This window comes from Dermacentor andersoni, chromosome 4 (genome assembly GCF_023375885.2).
Source record: "Dermacentor andersoni chromosome 4, qqDerAnde1_hic_scaffold, whole genome shotgun sequence".
Lineage (NCBI taxonomy): Eukaryota > Metazoa > Arthropoda > Arachnida > Ixodida > Ixodidae > Dermacentor > Dermacentor andersoni.
The window spans coordinates 43,386,427-43,408,781 of record NC_092817.1 but is presented as its reverse complement, the minus strand read 5'-3'; the positions used below and the strand labels follow the sequence as shown (position 1 = coordinate 43,408,781).

The window sequence follows — 22,355 nt, the reverse complement described above, 5'->3', positions numbered from 1 at the left end:
GAGGGACGTAAATTTATTTGGGTTCCGGCCCATGAAGAAGCTCGCCCAAGCACTCTACCACCGGGCAACTCTAGAGCAGCCAGTTCCAGGGATTAAATATAGCATCATCACGTACAGGGAAATTACAAAGCCGAAAGAAGAATCTTTCCGCCTCCGCATCGGTCTCTCTCTCTCTGGAGGACGCTCTCATTTGGCGGCGCCTCCAGGGAAACAATTATACATCACCACATTGGATCTATTTAACACAGGCGAGGGACTATAACGACGCCCTCTGCAATATTTCTAAGCGAAAAGGTACGCTAGACCATATAATATACGAGTGTGCTGGCTCCCCAGGGGCCAAGGAAAACATTGACAGCACAGAAGCCTGGGAGGTCTTGCTCCAGGGCGAGGCTGAAGACGACCAGCGTCGAGCAATCCGCTTGGCCGTTGAGGCCGTGAAGACTCACCGTCCTCAACACGCGGAGACTGATTCGTCCTCCACCCCCCCCCCCCCCTTCCCTAGGTGTAGGTTAAGAGGCGGCACCCCAGCTCGGTGGAATAATAAAGTTTTCAATCAATCAATCAATCAATCAATCAATCAATCCGATATATAAGAACGCAGGGAAAGAATTTCGCTGCGGAGGCTACACGGAACAAGTGGAGAGAGTGTCTCGTGTGGCAGTGAAGCTCACCTCCTAAACTCATAGGTTTGCGGCACTGAAACACTTCTATCTCGGCTATTAATGAACCAATTTGAAAAATTCTTGCGGCTGAACGCTCCTCAAAGGGCACATAAAAAGTTCCAGCGTATAATCAAAATTTGCTGTGGGGCCTGGAGAGGGGCCCTTTAAGGTGTCAACCAATCAGCAGATGTTATAACGCACATTCCCAACTGGACAATAAGTGCAATCACTTGTTCTGACTATTAATCATTCTTTGCTTATGTAACTTTTCTTATAACATAATTTTTTCCCTGAAGAAAAAAGAATGAAAAAAAATTTTTTTTCTGCAGCAGGTAAACATCTTTTTTTTCAGCGGAGATGTGTTATGATGCGGTAGAAAACAAATTTGCTCAATCGATTCACTCGTCATCACCAGGTTGAATGAACGAAGTATGGATTACTGGAAATGCGAGCATCGCTCGGATGCACAATTATTTCAGAAAAAAAAAGAGTTCTTTTCAACCTGCAGGTCGAAACTGTTTTATACATCAGTGCAAGTATCGGTGTCAGCTGCATTCATATATATATATATATATATATGAATGCTACAAAAAAACAGCACCATGCAGTAGACGTGAAAAAAATTTTACACGTACAAAAACTCCTTCGAATTCAACGGCAGGAATAATGCGGCATCTTAAACCGGCATCTTAAACCGGCATCTTAAACAAACCGCGATCGAATCCCAGCCACGGCGGCCGCATTTAGATGGGGCGAAAGGTGCACGTTAAAGAACCCCAGGTGGTCAAAATTTCTGGAGTCCTCCACTACCGCGTGCCTCATAATCAGAAAGTGGTTTGGTCACGCAAAACCCCATATTTTTTTTTTTTTTTTTTAACACGCCGAGGCCAGAAATTTCTATCTTGCTACAAGTTGCATCTCTCGCGTTGATGCCGCTATCAGACATATCGCCGATTCTATACTTGCAACTACACTGCCCACGACCCTCAAGCTGTGATTTGGACGTTCCGAGGCCGCTGTTCATTCTCGTTGCGCCACGTTGCGCTTTTGAGGCAGAAGTTTCGGCATACCACGTTGCGCTGACTTGTGACGACACGCATGCGCAGACGCGTGGAGAGCAAGGTTATTTTTGTTTGTATCGTGTTGTTCGCTGTGTTCGTGTGTTCGTATCGTGTTGAAACGCTGCGATTTCGTTTGCCATGTGTCGCTTGAATGAACTAACAATATGAAAATATTGATTACGGCCCTTGATCGCTTTTTTTTGTACGTTGTGGAACTCACACTTTATGTACTATTTTGTTCATGCCGCTTTACCGCTTTTCATATGCTATTGATGAACTAATATTTGTTGTACTTTTTGTTTAAACCGGGGGATTCGGTCCATCTCACTTGTACTTCATATATATATATATATATATATATATATATATATATATATATATATATATTAGCCATGGTGCGGATGTGGCGTTTATTGCAATATATTGTAGCCATCGCCTGCCTTTAATATTAGACACCATGCAGTGAAATTTATTCTTCTATTGCATCTGTACTCACAATATGTCTGAGATTATTGTTTGGTTTATTATGCGCAATTTCTTATTTTGTATGCATTAAATTCATCTTTGCACTGCTGTATTCGCCTCACCGCCCGCCGTGGTTTCTCAGTGGCTATGGTGTTGGGCTGCTGAGCACGAGGGCGCGGGATCGAATCCCGGCCACGGCGGCCGCATTCCGATGGGGGCGAAATGCGAAAACATCCGTGTACTTAGATTTAGATGCACGTTATATAACCCCAGGTGGTCAAAATTTCCGGAGTCCTCCACTACGACGTGCCTCATAATCATAAAGTTGTTTTGACACGTAAAACCCCACAATTTTTTTATTTACCTCACCCTGCCATTTGTACTGGTTCGTGATCGTGGTATATATATATATATATATATATATATATATATATATATATATATATATATATATATATATATATATATATATATATATATATATATGTATATACATATCACGCGGAATACCTCGGGTTGGGTTGCGGCGTTACAAGTACGAGCACTGACTATAGCTTTTGACTGCTTTTAACTTTCCCGAGGGTATGCAGACTTGAGGCGAAATTTAGTGGATAAGCGTTGGGCCGTCAACGTATATGTTTGTGTCTGTCGTGCGCGAGAGTTCGCTATAAGAATGTGAATTCATCCGGTGTGAAGTGCTAGGACTCTGAATCGACCAGCATCTGCCGTTTGCATTTAAGAAATTTACCTCTGTAAGTGCGAAAACTGTTCCTCGAAGGCACTAATGCATTCGTTTGGCGCCTAAACTTCGTGAATTTACTTTCAGGCATTCAACAATTCTGACATATATTGGATATATGGTTTCAATTTTCTCAGCCAGCATAGTGTAGGCAGAAGCTGTATTTATTTGAAGATAGAAAGTCTGTGGCCGGAAGGAATGAATTACTCGAGTAACTTTTGCATGAATGGCAAAAAGTAAGTATTATTACGAACCAATGGCCAGATGCCAAAAATATGTCTATATACTGAGGATTGTGTAATTTATCATGCTATTCAATCTCCTGCCGATTTTGTTATGCTTAAGAATTGCTTTTTCTTTTTTTAATTCCTCAATGGGCGCAGAAAGTAGCAAATGAACATCAACTTCAGTAGAACTGTTTATATGTTGTTGTTTTTTCGAAACGCGGATGCCCTTCCTAGTTTACCTACTCATTTGACGGTTCTGCTTCGGAAAAAGTATTACAGTACACGTATTCAGGAATTCTGTTTTGTCACTACATGTATTGGTCCAGACATATCGATTTAACATGCAAGAAGGCACTTAGGACTAACTTGGCTATCTTCAGCGTACGCGCTACGCACTGCTCCTAACGAAACAAAGCTTTTGACCTATAAAACTCTAGTTCGCCGATCTTTGAGTGCTCATCCTCTCTTTGGAGCCAATATAAACAAAAAAAAAATCAACAGATCAGAATAGGTGCAAACGAGAGCCCTACGATTTATATTTAAAAGATAGACAGAGAATGCTCACCTTTGTTCAGTCTTAATCATCTGTGTCTGACCTCACTCCATTCCCGACGCCACACTGAACCCTTAAAATTATTGTACATTTCCCTACACTCGCCAGGTTTCTCTTCCCTAGATTATGCCAAATTTTCAAAACCTTCAATAACAAGGCGTCACCACTACCTGATCATTTCAGCATATCAAACTCGTACAGACTTTAAGTACAGTTTTTTTTTTTTCATACAGTATAGACCACTGGAATTTGTTGCCTGACTGTGTCCGCAAATCACCACTTGTTGAGTTTTTAAAATCCATTGAATGTTAGTGCTGCGCACCTCGTTTTATTGCATTTGACTGTCCCTTACCACACTGTTTTGTGCCTTGTTGTAGTCTCGGTGCTGACGCCCGTTATTGCCAATGGGTCGCAAGCCCCAAGGGTAGCGTTGGCCTGGCGGCCTGGGGCACTGGAAGCATCTGAAGGTCCCGGCAAAGCAAGAGAAGACTGGTAACAGAACAACTTGTTTATTCTAACATAGCAAAAGAGCGGCCGGTCAGTTCGACCGAAGTGGAGAGACGGGAGAGCACGTAACTCAACAGTACAAATCGGAGCCTCTCTCTTGGCGTCCGGGGGCAGCTGCTCTTATACCCTCGGCGTCGCGGTCCAAAAGGGAAGGTCACGGGAAGAGCCCACGCGACGGCGGAGCAAGAGCCCACGACGGCGCGCACGGTCGAGCCGAGAGACAGGTTGAGCCGAGAGACATGGTGAACCGAGTGCAGTGACGCATCGCCAACCCGCCCACACGACGGCGCGCACGGTCGAGCCGAGAGACCTCCTGGCTCCTCATTTGGGGAACTCCGCTCCCCGGCTGCCGCGCTTTGACAAGCGAGGGCACACACACACACACGCACACACGAAGACACGTGGCACTGAAACACGCCTGGACACGCTTGGCGGGGAGGCGTTGCGGCGGCGTCGCACGTGCCAAAATGTCCGCCGCTTTGAACGAAGCCCCGGCGTCCGTTGCATCCGCGCCGGCATTACCGCGCGTTGTAGGCGAAACGTAACAGACCGCCCCGCCGGGGGAAGGAGATCCCGATGGTCAGGGGACTGCATCCGCTGTCCGGAGGGATGTCGCTCGATGATGCTCATAACCGAAGTCGGGCGTCCTTTGGCGTTTCTTGAGCGCAGCGCACAGAGAAGGCCTCGTTCTCACGTTCAGGTGCACACAGGACACTGCAAAGTGACTTCGGGAGAGTTGACATTTTTGTTCTCGTTTCCGGCAAGCGTTAGAACTACGCCGAAAGTCAACCGCTCAGTCAGCAAGCACGGCACAACCCTCACTAAGCCCTGCCAGGCTCTTTCCCCTTTTATGCTGCTGCCTAGTTCCTTACAGTAGTTTAGCAGCACTCAGAACGCGTCCACAAATCGGAAAAATTGCACTAAAAAGCACATCATCACTTTGAAACACTACACAAAAGCAATAGGTTAAAAATCCTGCCTCAGGAAGAAAAACATCAGTAACAAGCAATTTTGAGGCTGATTCCCACGTTAGGGGCTTCGACTTAAGCCATCGGCGTTACCGTTGAGACTCCCCTTTTTGTAACGCACCTCAAAGGAATATTGTTGCAAAGCGAGGCTCCAGCGCAGGAGGCGGCCATTTTTGGGAGAGATGGTCTGCAGCCATTGGAGAGGGCAGTGATCCGTTTCAATGATAAACCTCGAGCCGGCTAGGTAACATGACAATTTCTGAACGGCCCACACGATACACGCACACTCTTTCTCGGTGGCGCTATACGCCTGCTCACGACTGGTCAGCTTACGACTAGCATACAGGACGGGGTGTTCTACTTCTCCATTTTCCCGTTGGCACAGTACAACGCCCATGCCTCGCTCACTAGCATCACACTGAACAACGAACCCTTTTGTGTAGTCGGGCGATCGTAGCACAGGCTGGCTTGTTAGGGCGCTCTTTAGGGCGCTAAAAGCTCTTTCCTTTGTCTCGTCCCAGACGACTGTTTGCGGCTCTGTCTTTCTTAGAGCATCCGTTAGGGGAGCCGCGATATCAGAGTACCTGGGGATGTACCTCTGATAGTAGCCGGCGACACCTAAGAACGACCGAATATCGGTCTTCGTGCGCGGTTGCGGGAAGTCTCGCACAGCGGCCACCTTTATTTCAGAGGGGCGGCGACGACCCCGACCAATCACGTGTCCGAGGTAGACAACCTCGGCCTGTGCTAACTGGCACTTGGGAGCCTTGACTGTCAAGCCCGCATCGCGCAGGCGGGTTAGCACTGCCCGCAAGTGCGCCATATGCTCAGGCCAGGATGCGGAGAATATCGCTACGTCGTCTAGATACGGTAAAGCGAATTCTTGCTGTCCCCGCAACACTTTATCCATGAGGCTTGAAAAGCAGTATGGCGCGTTCTTCAAACCAAAACTCAAAACTTTAGGACGGAATGTCCCCATTGGTGAAATGAACGCCGCATACCTACTAGCCTCTTCTGTAAGTGGAACCTGCCAATAACCCCTGACAAGATCTAGGGTGGAAATAAACTGAGCGCTACTCACTCTCTCAAGGCGCTCCTCGATGTTAGGGATCGGATAAATTTGATCCTTAGTGATCGAATTAAGCCTGCGGTAGTCGACGCAAGGACGAGGTTCCTTGCCCGGTACCTCAACTAAAATCAAAGGGGAGGTATAATCACTCTCACCCGCTTCAATAACACCGAGCTGTAGCATTTTCTTTACCTCAGCCTCCATAATATCGCTCTGGCGGGGTGACACCCGGTACGCCTTGGATCGTACTGGCTCTGGGGAGGTAAGTTCTATGTCATGAGTAAGGACAGAAGTCCTAGCAGGCCTCTCAGAGAACAGACCTTGAAACTCTTGTAAGAGCTGGTGTAGTTCGGTTTTCTGCTCCGGCGACAGCGATGCTTTACTTATTAAGTCACTAATGACTTGATCGGTGTCTTTCCTGTTCGTCACTGAGCCTAGTCCCGGAAGCTCGACCGGAAGCTCTTCGGGCACGTTTACCATCATGCACACCACTGCTTCCCGTTGCTTATAGGGTTTGAGCAGATTACAGTGGTAAACTTGCTGTGCTTTCCGCTTTCCTGGCAGACTCACCACGTAGTTAACGTCCGACAGTTTTTGAACAATCCGTGCTGGGCCCTCCCACTGCACGTCGAGTTTGTTCTTTAGCGATGTGCGCAATATCATGACCTCATCGCCCACCTCAAAACGACGGGCCCTGGCTGTCCGATCATAATAAACCTTGGCCCTCTGCTGGGCCTCTGCCATTGCTTCACCTGACAACTCCTGTGCCCTTCTTAAGCGTTCGAGGAGCTTAAGCACGTACTCTACCACGACTGGGTCGTCGCCCCTGCCTTCCCATGATTCTCGAAGCATGCGAAGCGGAGATCGCAGCGAGCGACCGTACACCAGCTCAGCTGGCGAAAACCCCGTAGCCGCATGCGGCGCGGTTCTTAATGCAAACATCACTCCAGGCAGACACAGCTCCCAGTCAGTTTGATGTTCAAAACACAATGCTCTCAACACGCGCTTCATGACGGAGTGGAGCTTCTCAACGGAATTCGACTGGGGGTGGTGCACTGAGCTGTGTAACAGCTTTACCCCACACCTTTCGAGAAAGGCTGTCGTCAAAGCGCTAGTAAACACTGTGCCCTGATCTGACTGGATTTCTGCAGGAAAACCAACTCGCGCAATTATGGACAGTAGTGCATTGACTATCTCAACTGAGCTGAGTTCTTTAAGCGGCACTGCTTCAGGGAACTTTGTCGCTGGGCAGATCACAGTCAAAATGTGTCGGTACCCCGTGGCTGTTACCGGCAGAGGTCCCACTGTATCAATAACGAACCGTCTAAAAGGCTCCGTAATGATAGGTACCAACTTCAACGGCGCCCTCGATTTGTCCCCTGGCTTGCCCACCCGCTGACAGGTGTCGCATGTCTTCACAAAGTGGTCTGCGTCCCGAAAACACCCTGGCCAATAGTACTCTTGCAAGAGACGGTCCTTAGTTTTCTTAACTCCTAGGTGTCCGGACCACGAACCCCCATGCGACAAGCGCAACAGATCCTGACGATAGCATTGAGGCACGATCAGCTGATCGAACTCCACTCCCCTGCGGTCTAGATACTTCCGGTACAGGACCCCACCTCTTTCCACAAAGCGAGCATTTTTCTTGGCGATACCTTCCTTGATAATGCAGCGTATGTTTTCTAGGCTGCCATCCTTCTTTTGCTCGGCTATCAAAGCCGACCGGCTGACTTTTAGCAACCTGTTAAGTCCGTCTGACGTAGGCGCGATGAGCAAATCTGGAGACAGCTCTTCTAACTTTCCCGTGTCGGGAATTTCCTCTCCAGTATCTGGTGCCTTTAACGCTACAGGCTCAATTTTATCCCGTTCGGGCGTGCTCTGAATACCAGCTTGCTGCGCCTCTGACCCTTTCTCATCGTTCAACAACGTTGGCCCCGCAACTACCGCCTTTGCAGCGAGCTCCCGAACCTTCGATCTGGTTAAGGCCTGAACGCTAGCCTCACCAAACAAAAGCCCCTTCTCGCGCAGGAGGTGATCGGACCTGTTCGAAAATAGGTACGGGTACTGGGGGGGCAGCATAGATGACACTGCGGCCTCCGTCTCAAGTGCTCCGAAAGGTCCTTCAATAAGCACTTTTGCTACCGGCAGACACACGCTATGAGCTTCCACTGCTTGCTTGATCCATGCGCACTCGCCCGTGAACATATCGGGTTCTACGTAAGAGGGGTGAACTACATCCATTGTAGCTGCGGAATCGCGAAGCACTCGGCACTCTTTCCCGTTCACGAGGAGGTCTCGCATGTAAGGCTCGAGAAGCTTCATGTTCTCGTCAGTGCTGCATATAGACAAAAACACGACTTGTGTTTTTGTTTCTGGACACTGCGCCGAAAAGTGACCCGGCTTCTGGCACGTATAACAAACGCGCGCTTGCCTCGTCTCGAACCGCTTTCTGCGTTCGGCTTCGGTTGCCGCCGTCTCCTTACGTTCGGTCGGACTGCTTTCACTCGCATCCGCACTACGTGTATCCCCCTTTGCTCTCATGGGTGTGAACTTCGGCCTCTCAAACTTGGAGCCAAATTCACCCTTTTGACCGTCCTTAGCTCCGCGAGCCCGACGCGTCACAAACTCCTCGGCTAACTCAGCGGCTCTAGCCACCGTACTAACGTCTGGCCTATCCAAGACCCAGTACCGCACGTTCTCAGGTAACCGACTATAAAACTGTTCTAGCCCGAAACACTGCAGAACTTTCTCGTGGTCACCAAACGCTTTCTCTTCTTTGAGCCACTCCTGCATGTTTGACATAAGCCTGTAGGCAAACTCTGTATATGACTCACTTCTGCCTTTCTCGTTTTCCCGAAACTTCCGACGGAACGCCTCCGCTGACAGCCTGTACTTTTTTAGCAGACTCGATTTCACTTTGTCGAAATCCTCTGCCTCCTCTCTCTCCAAGCGAGCGACTACGTCGGCCGCCTCGCCGGGTAGCAAAGTGAGCAAGCGCTGTGGCCACGTTTCCCGAGAGAACCCCTGCTTCTCGCACGTTCGCTCAAAGTTAACCAGGAACAAACCAATGTCCTCTCCAAGCTTAAACGGCCGCATCAGGTCAGTCATTTTGAACAATACTCGTTCTCCTGCACCGTGTGCCTGACTTCCATTACGAGCGCGTTCCATCTCTACCTCGAGACGCTTCATTTCCAAAGCGTGTTGACGGTCGCGCTCTTCTTTTTCTTTCTCTTTTTGTTCTTTTAGTTCGCGCTCCTGTTTCTCTTTTTGCTCTTTAAGTTCACGCTCCCTCTCCTCAATGGTCTCAAGGCATTCCGACAGCTCGTCATCCTCAGCTTCTAACTCAAGAATAGCCCTTAGCAGTTCTGGTTTTCTGAGTTTGTCTGAGACATCCAGACCCAACTCTCTTGCAAGCTCCAGCAATATCGGTTTGCGCAACGACTTCAAATCCATGGCTGCTCTGAATGCTGCTTTCTCTACTGCCTACTATTGTCTTGCCGCAAACTAACCCGGTAGCAACGACAACCACAATTACCAGCTCTGTTTCTAACACTAACAAAAGCCTGGCAAAACTCAGAAGAAGAAAGTCCCGCACTCACCAAACCTTGCAGCCAAGACTTCAGCGCAGTCGTTCCGCTGCAGGCAACCAGTCATCACACAGGGCTCGTTGCGCTGCTCCCGGATGGTCGTTGTGCTGCTCAGCATACATTCAACCGCATCTCTTCGCTGCTGGCCTCCGTTGTCGCGATCTCACCGCTGGCAATCAGTTGTTGTAGTCTCGGTGCTGACGCCCGTTATTGCCAATGGGTCGCAAGCCCCAAGGGTAGCGTTGGCCTGGCGGCCTGGGGCACTGGAAGCATCTGAAGGTCCCGGCAAAGCAAGAGAAGACTGGTAACAGAACAACTTGTTTATTCTAACATAGCAAAAGAGCGGCCGGTCAGTTCGACCGAAGTGGAGAGACGGGAGAGCACGTAACTCAACAGTACAAATCGGAGCCTCTCTCTTGGCGTCCGGGGGCAGCTGCTCTTATACCCTCGGCGTCGCGGTCCAAAAGGGAAGGTCACGGGAAGAGCCCACGCGACGGCGGAGCAAGAGCCCACGACGGCGCGCACGGTCGAGCCGAGAGACAGGTTGAGCCGAGAGACATGGTGAACCGAGTGCAGTGACGCATCGCCAACCCGCCCACACGACGGCGCGCACGGTCGAGCCGAGAGACCTCCTGGCTCCTCATTTGGGGAACTCCGCTCCCCGGCTGCCGCGCTTTGACAAGCGAGGGCACACACACACACACGCACACACGAAGACACGTGGCACTGAAACACGCCTGGACACGCTTGGCGGGGAGGCGTTGCGGCGGCGTCGCACGTGCCAAAATGTCCGCCGCTTTGAACGAAGCCCCGGCGTCCGTTGCATCCGCGCCGGCATTACCGCGCGTTGTAGGCGAAACGTAACAGCCTCCTGCTATGGCCCATGTTTGAACCACAGTAGTACAAATAAATAAATAATAAATGAAATGCTAATTTGTTGTCTTCTACGGTATTCTTCTAACTGGCATGATACCAAACACTTGGTCTAGTGTTACAGCAGAGCTATCTTAGGCTCGTTTCCAGCGTTTCGGGATGTGCGTGTGCAGAAATTATCATCATATGGGGCTGCGTTTACGGGGGGTGTGAGCCCTTGCTTAAGGGGGTATGAGCTTTTAGGGGATACAGCTATATAGGCGAACGACGTACACATCACGTATAAGTACGACGAGCCGTTCGGTGGTCTCGGCATCATAGTGTGCGGCGACCTGCGATAACTACCTCCGGTTCGGGCTAACGATGTCCTTAGGCGCGCACGCGGTCACAGCAAGGCGTTCAGCCCAGAGGTGAAGTGGCATCATCTCTCCTACAACCGGAAGAGGTGCGCGTCATAGAGAGTTGGTTCGTGAGTGCCGATCGAGCCTTGGTCATCCCTTCAGAGATATGCTCTATGTCTAGATGGTACTCTTAGGTACGACTAAAACCCTTTCAGGGACCCTGCACTAACAAGATCAAGTCCGTTAAGTAGAGCACCGATTTGGAGCTATCCATACTAAAACTGTGCTGCGCGATACACTGATTTTGCAGCTAGAATTCCCCAGTGTCCTTAACGACTTATTTATCTATTGCCGTTTGAAAAACGTGGCAAGAAATGCCGTATGTCACTGGCTTTTTTCGACAACGTTAAATTTATGAATGTAAGATGAGGATAAGGGAAGTCAAACCTCTCAGCTATTGAGCAGTTCTTTCGCAGATGCGAGGCAGTCACTTGCAGCTTAAGAATGAGGCAAAAATTTCTTTAACAGGCACCGCTGTGTGGAGCAAAACTGAAACGTCAAAAAGTTCTTGGGATATTTTATTGACGAATATTTCAACATTGGCATAAGTGTTACGGCTATATATATATATATATGACTTCATCACAGTCCAGGATCAGTTCAGTAATCGCTAAATTCTTTTTTATTGCGATGAAGACTTGCCCTAAGGCATAATCTTACATCGGTACTTCCACAAATTTTGTCAGTTAGCTAACTGAACTTTGCATTTTCTCGTGCAATAATTAGGTAATGCATGCCTTTTAACACGATCTACCTGTGCAGGCGGAATTGAATTACCTGCCACAAGTCATTCTTAAGAAATGTGTTCAAATTAAAAAAAAGGAAATATACAGTGGTAAAATATGCGTACTCATCACTGTTTAACGGGAATTCGGGAACTGTCACTTATCGCAGGGGCTCGTTTCATTACGACGGAATTTTCTATTCGACTGATTACACCAATATGTCAAGGCCCCAACAGCATCGGGAGAAGCCAAACTGTATCAACGTGACCACAGATCAAAGTAGGTGTCTTACTTTCTTACTTTTTTACTTGTTCCTTGCAAAATAGAGTGGTTGGAGGTTTCGTACATTGCATCAATGTGTTATACTGCTTGGCTGTGTGGTTTCAAACAATGTTTTGTCTCTCTCTGTGTCGCTTTTGCCTTCATGACACATTTTCCGGAAAGCCGACAACATAGGCAGCACCGAGTGGCGATAACGAGACTCATTTCTTTGGTCAGGTTATTCAAGCAAACTACTGACTATTTTGTATTGTCGGGAGCAATGAGTTATGCAACATCGAACTTGTCTTTCAGTCATGGTGCGTGGATGCGTGGATTCAAATCTGACATGTTCATACGTAAGAAGTAGCGCCTCTTTGAAACCTCGAGATGGCTCGAGCTAATAATTAACGAAAGCAAATTTGATCATTGCCTATTACGCACCTAACTTGATCACAAGTCAGCCTTATAATCACACCGTCCTAATCTGAAAATTTTGAGCACAGTACTAGTTTTGGTTCTTGGGGACATATGCATGAACAACTTCAGCTTTCAGCCCTTTCAGCTTTAACACGTCTGGTTTTGAAGTTTGTGTTAAGCAGTTCTAATCACAATGATAACTGTGCTCTAGAATTGAAATTTATTTATTTTTCTTATATGGTGGATTCAGTGGTTTCTTATTAGATTTTACTGTTACGTGGCAGCCGCGATTTCGAGGTGTGTGTAAGTTCCATGAACAGGTGGTTGGGGAAGATGCGATATACAAAGCAGACGTTTCAGTGCTAGATTTCATGTAGGGACATATTTTTTAACAAATAATTTCATCTTTATTCTTTTCATCATTCCTGTGAGGCTCGGATGTGTTTCGTATGCCTCCGCCCCTGCTGGTATCGGTGACTCGGCGCGATGCATGATAACGAAAACATGGAAAATCAAAATTGAGAATTACAAAATACGGGCTCTGTTTCAACGTTAATGGAGCCTAGACAAATATCACGATTAAATTCCGGTCATTGGGTCGAATGAATTCACATGTTACCATCATGGCGGGAAAGACAAGCGCTTGCATGTGAGCGTACTTGGGGTTGGGGTTGGAGTACATTGGGGTTTTTTTTTTTTTTTGCCTTTTTAGGTAGTACACCGGAATCACCTTATTGGGCGATACCGAGATTAGAGATCTCAAGTAAGAACTTGAGGAAACAAATGTTGGCAGTATGAATGCAGTTGGGAATCACACGCTATAAGGTCACGTCATGTCCCGTGGCTGAATGAGCCCTGTTGTTACTTCTGCGTCTTTTTTCTTATTATTCTTCTGCTTATTCTGCTTATTCTGCTTAGGCAGACGTATAGGGCAGTGACAATGGGGAAATGCTGGCATTTGTCACCTGAACGAGATGAGAACACGTGCCTATATATATCTGAAAGAACAGACGGCAAGATTGCGATGGAAGACAAGAGGAGAAAGAAGAGCGCCGAAGTTTTCTTCAAGAAGCAGATGGCCGCGCGTGCTTCGGGCGAGCAGATGCGCTGCGGCAGCACTTGTTCACTCGCCGACATGCTACCAACGCGCTAGGCTAAAGAACACTTGCAAAATGAGAGCTTGCTGTAGAATTTTTCAGAAGAAAAAAATGGCGGCGGGCCTAAGCAAGCCATTTACGTTTTACATCACCGTCGAGTCAACGCCATCCTTCTTGCGAGAGTGTAACCAGTAGGCTCTGCGACTCGGAGATCGCAAGCGAAAGCGGTAGAGACGTGACAAGACAAGCTGCAGAGTTGGCGAAGCCTGCGCCGTCGAGCACGTGCAGACCTGTCTCTTCCTCGCGACTGGAAATTTCGGTTGGCCGAATTAACTGTGTTCATCGTCAAAAGCAGCGCACTTGGTGAGACATGTAGGCAAACGTTAAATAGCACAAATAAGCGTGCTGAACCGCAACTTAAGACTAGCTGCCCCCCGTTCGTGCAGTTCGATGTCACCGATGCAGTGGACAAGGTTTTCGCCTCGTGGGACTCTTCTCCCGTAGTCTTTGGCCCAATCGAAGAAGCAGGTCACGCCACAAGGGTTTGGTACATAGGGTTGACATCGAAGTGCCTCAACGTGTTTAGCGAGCCGTAAGATGTGGTTCGGCGCTCGTGTTTTTTGCAGTTTAGTCTTCGTGCATGGGTCAACACGTGCGCTACCATTCAAATGATAATGACCAACCAACTAGCCCGCCGGGCGAGCCAATTCATTTGTCTTGAAGTGAACAATTTCATGCTGGCGACATGGACCACTTGGGCCTTGGCAGCTCCCCTACCACTCGCCGTGAGGCGAGCTATGTTATAGGTGACTTCCGTGGGACTGTTAATCATAACAAACGGTCCATCGTAGATGGCCAAACGCTTTCGGCATAACACGCGTTTCCGTACTGGAGTCCACTGCCAGACTAAATCACCAGGGCGATAGGTTACCGGATGGTGGCGAATGTCGTAGCGTGCTTTTGATTTGTCCTGCGATGCCAAAGTGCGCAAGCGAGCAATATGACGAGCTTCTTTGGCAAGGCAGAGTGTCTCGCTGACAGTGGGGTTTTCGTGACTACAGAGAGGGAAAACATTGTCGATTGTATAAGTAGTCTCGTGCTCGGCGGTGTTGAACGCGTACGTGATAAAAGGCAGTACGTCATCCAAGTTCTTGTGGTCGGATGAAACATACATGGAGAGCATGTTTACAATTGTTCGGTTGGTGCGCTCCGTAAGCCTCCTGAGGGAGTGCCAATACCTCCTGACGGAGTGCGTTCATGCTTTGCACGAAACGATAGACATCGAGCACAGAAAAAAAAAAGGGGGGGGGGGGTGATGAGGGGTAGCTGCTTAGTTATTTAAAAGCGGAGGAAAATAGCAGTGAAACGACAGCTGAGGGCACATACTTTTCCGTTGCGAAAGCGTATAGGCTCACCCGATTGCTTATTTCTTTTTGCTGATATTTTTCTGTGTTGCGCAGTCTACCAATCTATTCTCTGGACTCTTGGGCAGAATATACATCAGACTACGATTGTATTCAAGCCGACCAGGCCCTATGTCTAAGGCGAGGCCTTTGCCTCGTCTTGCTAGAGAAATTAGAAAAATTAGGTTAAAGGAGGCGTCAGGACTGCTTTAAATCATAACAGAGATTTGTTGTATAAACTGCCACACGGTGTTTATTCATGTCACGTCACTCTCGTCGCTTCCTTGCCGCGCGTTGCCCATTTCGGTAGGCGTCGTTCGTTGACGTGAAGTATTTTTTTACAGGTGTTCAAGATGCGTTGCCTCGAATGTGTTATAAGTTATTATACTCAGATTACACTTCTTGCTCAATTTTCCGTATATTAAGTGCACGTGGAGATGCAGGTATGTATAAAAGTTGGCTAAATGTTTCTGTTCTCTTTTTTTTTTGCGTAGTGTTAAAAAATGCACTGCCATTGTTTTCGTCATGTGGTGCTTATAGCACGGACCGCACTGTGCCGCTTCGTTGCTTCTCTCGTAGTTTCAAGTCTAGACAGCATATAACGGTGCATTAACGTCTTTCTAGACTATAGTACAAATTAAGTCTGCATAGACAAGTTTTAGGTAATACTGTGGGCTGGATAAATATTGCGGGAAACTAGCATACCGCCCCATTCGACGACGCGACCAATTATTGAGCGACATTTATAAATCATGTGCGCGCAAGTGGAAGCAGAACAATTTATATAGAAGAAAGGAATGTAGCTATATGTACAAGTAACACTTACACCATGGCTTAAAATAGCTTTTCCAAACACTTAAGCTTAGGGCTGTGGCATGAGCACTAGTTCACGATGAAGAAACGGCGAATTCAAGCTGGGACTTATGCATGCGTCTCTACGTCGAGTTCATCGCACAACAAGTCGAAGAGGCAGGTAGCGCCACGGTGTTTTAGATCGAGATTCCGCCAGCTTGACGGACGCAACCAAAAAGTTTATTAGTTGTCATTGCACTGTAGGGTCAGCTAGTGCTTCAACACCACGCAGGGGAATCTATAAAGGAAGTGGCAATGTGGGCTTGTTCGGCACTCTTACTGTATCGGGATCAAGTGTATAGCGCTACAAGGGGACAAGAATACTAAAAGAACGACAGACACAAGGTGTCTGCGTTCAACAGCGGAGTTCGATTTCGGGATCAACTGTACTTACGCAATAGCCACTGCGTCAGCAGCACATGTGCCAATTATATTTTTTCAACTAAGATTTATTTATTTAGTTACAGAGTACCTACATCGCCATAAAGTCATTACGTAGGGGGGAACAAAATATAACCAATAATACAGAAAAGCTTTTGGACAGATATACTCACAAACAGAAGCGCTACAATAGCATTTACAGAAAGACATGCAAGTAATGTGAAACAAACAGGTTTCAAGGTATATAATGCTTAAAACGAAGAACTTACAAAAACCTAACAAAAACTTGAAAACGACCAAATGTCTCGCGATGAATTTCATGCGACGTACTTGGTTCGTGCAGGCACGCGATGGCATTCAAGTTTCTTTTGAGATGCAGGGGTATTAGTGGTTTGTGGATGCACTGGTCAGCCAGAGACTGGAAATATTCCGCTTGTATGAGTAATCGTGTCGTCTCCAAGGCACATTTACCTAAAATGAGTGTATGTTTCAACTGGGGAGAGCAGCCGCACGTTTGGCTGTGTAATGCGAGAAACTATCGAACTCAACTTTGTTAAGCTTGTTGCTATGACACTGAGAAACATATATAGCGAAGAACACCCGTAACGCACTTTCGGCCACTTGTAAAAGGAATTTTTTAACAAAGGTCATAATTCATCCACACGCATTAATCTTCCCGTACACACTAAACATAATGATCTCCTTATTTTGATTTGGGTGACAGTCATAGATCTCTCAGGACTGCGGGATAAATTACGCGCAATCTGTAAAAGACGAAACGCTCCGCAGCTCTTCCATGTGTATTTTACGGCAATGGCCGTAAAAAAAAAGCTCTCGTACTTTGAACTTTGCCTGCACTGTTTATATTTACTGCAAGTTTACTTCACCATGCACACTATAGAAAGTTACGACGCACCTCGTGTTACGCATAATAGAGAAAGAAGAGTATTTAGTATTTGTTTGCAACGCTCGTAATTATTCTAGGAAAGTTTACCTTTCTCCGCAAACCACCCCCGATATGGACCCCATTTCCACCCAATGTGAGCTCGATGTGACGTGCTGTTCTTCTAGGACATTGAAAGACACTGCAGATTACTGCCGTATATCAATATCGAAAGCTTGCATAAGAAACTTTCTGAGAAGCCCGTATTTACCTGACGCTCTTGAAACATTGCTGTAACATACCCTAAGCATCCCCTCCATTCCCTCGAAATTTCTACGTCAAGCAGACCTCCAACGCAGTTCGTAAGATACATTTTTAAGCTCTGAGACTATTATGTAAGTAAGCGTCCGGAATGCTCTAAAAAACGTACATATTTTTAACTTCTTACATTACCTCCAATCGGCTAGCTGTATCGATGAAATAAAGACAACGAGCCCCATTCAGTTTACCGATGAGATGTGAAAAACAAATTGCGTATCGCATGGACGCATCAAAATAAGAAGAAAATGAGTATTCGGTGACTATTTTCGAGGCACATAGTGCCATAATAACCTACACACTTGAACATTTCTGTATCCATAATAACCTAACAGGACGTAAGGTCAAGGGAAGAATTGAGCGGAGCAGCTCTCAAGACTCGAATTCGACAAGGCTGCAAGTGAACAAACTGGAAGCGAATCTGTGATTAGAGTTTTCGGAGCGTTCCGAGAGAGCTTGCATAGTGCAAGAGTAATCGCCAAAAGGCTCAGCTTGATAACTAGCAGTGAAATCTGGAAACAAAAACAAAAGCAAGATGAAGGGCAGTAAAATGCCTACCCTAGCCTCCTGTGCACACAATGAAACATCGACAGCTATAACGTTGTTTCTTTACTAGCACGCGAGCGAGATAATCTTGCAACTGGCCATTTAAATATCCTCAATGACTGGATTTAAGGCAGAGATTTGGGATAGTTGTAATTTAGACAAGGACGCTTTCCAGCACGTGAGAAAAAATGAAGAGAGCTGCAGTGACAAAGAAGAAAAAGACGACAGAAAATGTAAAGCACTCTGCCTACTCTATCGTCTTTAATTTTATTTTTGTCACTGCACTTCTTTTCTTTCCATGCCAATGACTGGAATTTAGCTAGATCAGCCTGTAGCCAACAACACCTTCCTGTTTCTCTTCTGCGTAAGGCCATGGCAAGGATCGTACGTGGCGCTGTAGTGGTTGGCGTCGGGCATGAAATAGATGGTAGCTGGCCCATGCCGTCGTCCAACTTATCCACGCTGAGGATGTTGTTGAAGGGAGAGACTTGTTCTCATCGAGAACGAGGAATATGGGATTTATTTACAGTATCTACGTGAGAACGTTACAGTTCATCAGTCTAACATTACTGAAAGAGGAATGCACTGAGGAGCCGCCAACGGCTCCCTAAATACACTGTCCTCCCTAGATCCCTAGGTGAGGAAAAACGACCGTTCGACCAAACGGAGCGTTCAAAGTCATCGTAGCCGACCCGCCTTTGAGGGGGAAGGTTTACGCACTCACTTCCGCACAGGTTGCACTGACCACGCCGAGGTGAGTGGGTTCTCGCAGACACGGTGCTGCCCCGAGCAGGCGCCTCTTTGTCCCAAAGTCGACTCCGCAGACAATGGCCGCCGCGTCTGTCCATTGACTGACGACTTCTAAGCTGCTTGAGACGGCGCCGCAAAATATCTTCCAGGAGCTCCCCTGCTCCCAACAGACCGTGCCGGGGATGGCGTACAATACGTGCTCCGCCGCCGCAGCCATGGTGGCGCCGATTGGCTGGGGACTGGCGTATTGCCGTCCTTTCAAAGCGAAGCGTCGCAGCAGGCATGGTGGCGCCTTTCCGCAGGTCGCTTTCCCGAAGATGGCCAGCCCCCGCCGGTCGAACGTAACAGCGCAAACAACCACCCACAATGATGGTGCATTAAGCCGTCCCCGGCTCACAGCTCTGATAGAAATCAAACATTTATTTGTAAAATATTGTTACGCCCACGAAAGGCGTTTATTGTCAAGCCAGGTAGAGTTAGACGCGATGGCCTTGATCAGCCTATCGAGATTCAGCTAGCCAGCCCCACGCCGTCTTCCTCCTTCACCTGTCTTTGGTGTTCCACATACTGTTGAGGACTTAAACCCACTACACACGTAAGAGTGCCACAATATATATTTAGTTTCTTTCATATATGTTCGAGGTAATACGTTGTAGGTAATATGGTAGCTTTTAATTATGGGAACATGTATAAGCATAACACAAATGGAAAGATGTACATGTTAGAAGCCGTCTCCTGAAAGAGACACAACGCCCGCCCGCTTGAAAAGGACGAAAAGAAGAATAAAAAGAGAAGATAAAGGAACACGGTCCCTCTTCGCCTGAACTCCATGCGCAATATTTTCCTTGAACTTCCTCTCGGTCAACTTGCATTTTAGATTACTCTGTTAAGTTTATCATGTCCTGCACCCCGTCACAGCAGCTTAAAGGAAGCCCTGCATTTGTTTTATCGCGGATGATGTAATAGCGTAGTAATTGGCGATGCCCATTGTCCCTTTTACGCGCAATACTTAGACCATCTCTAATGCTGTGATTTTTCTAACTGAACAAAAAGTAATTTCCTCTCTTTTTTTCTCCTTTCTTTTTCCCTGTAACAAAGGATTTACGCTTCGGCTCGGATTGAGGCCCAAATAACGCAGTTCGTTTTTATGTATTCAAAGCTCACGCTCCCCGGCATTCTGCCTTGTAAACGAAAAGCTTATCTATATTACTGACAAAACTTGGAACCAGCGTGTAATTGCAATTCAGTTGGCAAGTAGCAACAGTAACCAGAGTCGGTGAATCACAACGATCCATATTACGGCACTCCAACGTACGCGCTTATTTGTCTCGAGGAACACAGTGCTCGTGATTCTGTGCGCAAGAAAATACCTTCAGAACCTTCTAGATTGTTCTGTCAGTCGATTCGGCTATTTCTGTGAATAACAAATAGCGCAGAGTCCAGTGCGTTTTGAACCGTTATAGCAGTAGTGATTCTCGTCGTTCTTATTCAAACATGACAATTCGCCGTTCGTCTTGACTACTGTAATTGCGGGTTAAAGTGGAAACACTTCAGCGTTAGGCCTTCATACCTGTCTCTCCAATGTAAGTCACGAGTATGCCGATCGGTTCTTTCAGCTGATGGCAGTCTCTAGTGGGCCGCATTCACTACCTGAATGTTGATTGTCTGGAAGTTAGCTGCTGCTGCTGCCGTAGCGGTGTGAGTCAGGCCTCTGCAAAGATCAGACAGCACCTTTGCAATGACACTTTGTACATTGCCTGGTAAGCTGTTGCACTACCGGGTTAGTCCAACCTGCTGTCATCTATAAAAATCATCGTTTAATCTAGGTTATGGCGTGGCTGCGTTCGTCATGCAGCGCTTTCACTGGAGGCTGATCGAAACCTGGTACAGCAGTAATGCAGGCGGTTTTTGCGCTTGTAGGTTAACTACTAAACCAGTTTTATACCTCTACCTCCCAATGCGTGCTGAGACGCTTGAACGCGGAAAAAATAATATTGTCTCATTGATTGGCAACGTAATTTTGCGCAAACCAAATATTCAACAAAGGCAGCGCATTGTTACGTTGGTGTTTTCTTCATTTTATGTTCGTTTTCTGTTTTTCTTTTTCGCCTAGAGGCACTACAAGGACAATAGAGCAAAATTTCGCAGTGGGCTAGTTGGTTCGACATAATTAACACTGTTGCGCAGAGCGACGAAGGGACAGGACTTAAACGAGAAAACAAAACACGACACCATTGCGCTCAAGTGTCGTGTGTTGTTTTCTCGCTTAAGTCCTGCCCCTTCATCGCTGAGAACCTCACGGGACGGTTATAAACGATGCAGTATAAATGTTTTGAGGTAACATGTCTTCCATAATATGAAGCACCTGTTTATGTCCTTCTTATCAGATTGTTTGTTTATTGTTTTGTTTCGTTTTTGCAGCAAATGGATGCATGGTTCTCCTCACGAGTTCAGTCGTAAGCACCGGAATGCCAGAAGAGTGTCGATCTATGTTTAATAATTCATGCGCAAGATACCGCGAACTCGACGTTATCTTTAGAGACCACTGCGAAAAAAACGTAGCGCGAGATGCATGTGAAAATAGTTCTCCAGCAATAAAGACGTGATTTCAATGTTCAAAGTGCATTTTTTTTGTAAATAAACAACATTACGTTGTAGCAGATCTTCGTCGGATATTTGCTCCTCCTAAGTGGCACTCTACAGAGGTCGCACACAAAAATAAAGGGACAAATACCCGGTGTCTCTACGTAGACTTTGAGTAATATTTTAAAAATATATCCATTTTTTGAAGTAAAAGTACGATTATTTCGGACACATTGTGTCAGTGGTGGCGACCACGTGGTGCCGGGAGATGCGTGGTAATTAGTCGCTATTTAAAAAAAAAAAACAATTATTAACTTTTGAACCTTTAATTTCAGCGCGCTCATCATAATTCGGAAATTGAAACAAGCTTCGTATAAGCCATATATACGAACTTTTCGATCTGGCGAAATTCGATTACCCGTGGAACTGCGGCACGACGAATTTTGGCTATCAGAGCGCGCGAAACCGAAACTGGGAGGCTGCAGCGAGCGCGAAGCCGCGCCCCTCGAGGCGACGTCCTGCTTACGTCATCCAGCAGCGGGCAGCCAGTGCGCTGCTTCGCAGCTGCCCCATCTGCCACCCCATGCTCCTCCGTGGCCCTTTCAAATTGTTGATATAGACGCACCACTGATGAATATACGTGTAGCACGCTCTAGAATACCAGATACCACCTACTAGGTGTTATTAAGCTGGATCACTCTAAGAGGCGAACATTACCTACAACATAAACCAAAATGCATAATTCACAACTAAAAACTATAAACTTAGAAACTAATTGCGTTAAGGAACATATTGCAATTTACTAATTGAATTCAGTGAGTTCTGAAGGCATGTTCACTAGTGTAAAATTTTGAAACTAGCACTAGTTTTATGATAAGCGTCGTTGTACTTGCGCTAAAAATAGAATGTTAATCCACTTTTTAAAAAATATGCCTTTTTGCATACTGCAGCACAAAAATAACTTTTTCATGTTCATTATTATCTCATTTTGTTTCTTATTCCTATGGTGTTTCACACGCCATTA

General features: G+C 46.8%; 1 protein-coding gene and 1 long non-coding RNA gene across 2 annotated transcripts in view; one reads left to right on the top strand and one right to left on the bottom strand.

The window, feature by feature from the left end:
• LOC126536716 (uncharacterized) overlaps nucleotides 1-20,754 on the bottom strand; it is a 127,297-nt gene extending 106,543 nt beyond the window's left edge. Inside the window, exon 1 of the mRNA XM_072287804.1 lies at nucleotides 20,319-20,754. The gene's annotated coding sequence lies outside the window, so the exon portion shown is untranslated. The remainder of the gene's footprint in view (nucleotides 1-20,318) is intronic.
• LOC129386175 (uncharacterized) overlaps nucleotides 1-21,322 on the top strand; it is a 33,772-nt gene extending 12,450 nt beyond the window's left edge. Inside the window, exons 2-5 of the long non-coding RNA XR_011893831.1 lie at nucleotides 3,018-3,166; nucleotides 12,010-12,119; nucleotides 15,363-15,461; nucleotides 21,170-21,322. This is a non-coding gene — a long non-coding RNA (uncharacterized lncRNA). The remainder of the gene's footprint in view (nucleotides 1-3,017; nucleotides 3,167-12,009; nucleotides 12,120-15,362; nucleotides 15,462-21,169) is intronic.
• Nucleotides 21,323-22,355: the final 1,033 nt, after the last annotated feature.